The 799-nt window shown below is 40.2% G+C and overlaps 1 non-coding gene across 1 annotated transcript; it reads left to right on the top strand.

Moving 5' to 3' along the window:
* The first annotated feature begins 223 nt into the window (after nucleotides 1–223).
* Nucleotides 224–330, top strand: LOC123633657. The gene has a single exon (XR_006733684.1). It is a non-coding gene; the product is annotated as a U6 spliceosomal RNA (small nuclear RNA).
* Nucleotides 331–799: the final 469 nt, after the last annotated feature.

The raw sequence follows: 799 nt of genomic DNA, 5'->3' as shown, positions 1-799 counted from the left end.
GAGGTAAGGAGGCAGGTGAATGTTGATACCGAAGGGATCAGAATGTGAGATAGACATACTCTACCACGAAGAAAATGACTTTTAACATCATTCTTCTCTAGTGGATATTCCTCCTTTGACCAAGGTCAGTTTGCTGATGGCAAGAGACTGAGCTTGTAAACATCAAGTTACTTTCCCTCTTTGTGCCTCAGTTTCCCCATACTAATATAGCTTAATAATACTAGTGCTCACTTCGGCAGCACATATACTAAAACTGGAACCATACAGAGAAGATTAGCATGGCCTCTGCACAATGAGGACACACACCTTCATTAAGTGTTGCATATTTTTTTCTAATATTTGATATGAAAGTAGGATGACTATAGTTCACAACAACAAACAACTATGTTTCAAAATAGCTAGAAGAGAGGACTTGAAATGTTCCCAACACATAGAAATGATAAATTATTGAGGTGATGGACACCCAGACTTGATCATTACACAGTCTATACATGTGACGAAATATCACGTTACCCAATACATACATATAAAATTATGCATCAATTAGAAAAAACTGTATTTCATAAGGTGGTTATGAGGATTAAGTGTTTGGAACAATGCCTGACACATCATAAGTGCTAAATAAAAGCCCACGGTGGAGGGACTGGGCAAGTGGGTGAAACTGGAGCCTGGAACATCCACTGAGATAGGGCAGATGCTGGGAGGATAGACAGAGTAGTGAGTGCAGAAGTTCATCCTTCAGATGGAATAAAGTATCTGGAGGCTGTGAGTTGGAAACCACAGGTGGCACGTGGTCTGG

This window comes from Lemur catta, chromosome 2, assembly GCF_020740605.2.
Source record: "Lemur catta isolate mLemCat1 chromosome 2, mLemCat1.pri, whole genome shotgun sequence".
Classification (NCBI taxonomy): Eukaryota; Metazoa; Chordata; class Mammalia; order Primates; family Lemuridae; genus Lemur; species Lemur catta.
Note: the sequence above shows the minus strand (reverse complement) of the source record. Positions and strands in the feature narration are given on the sequence as shown.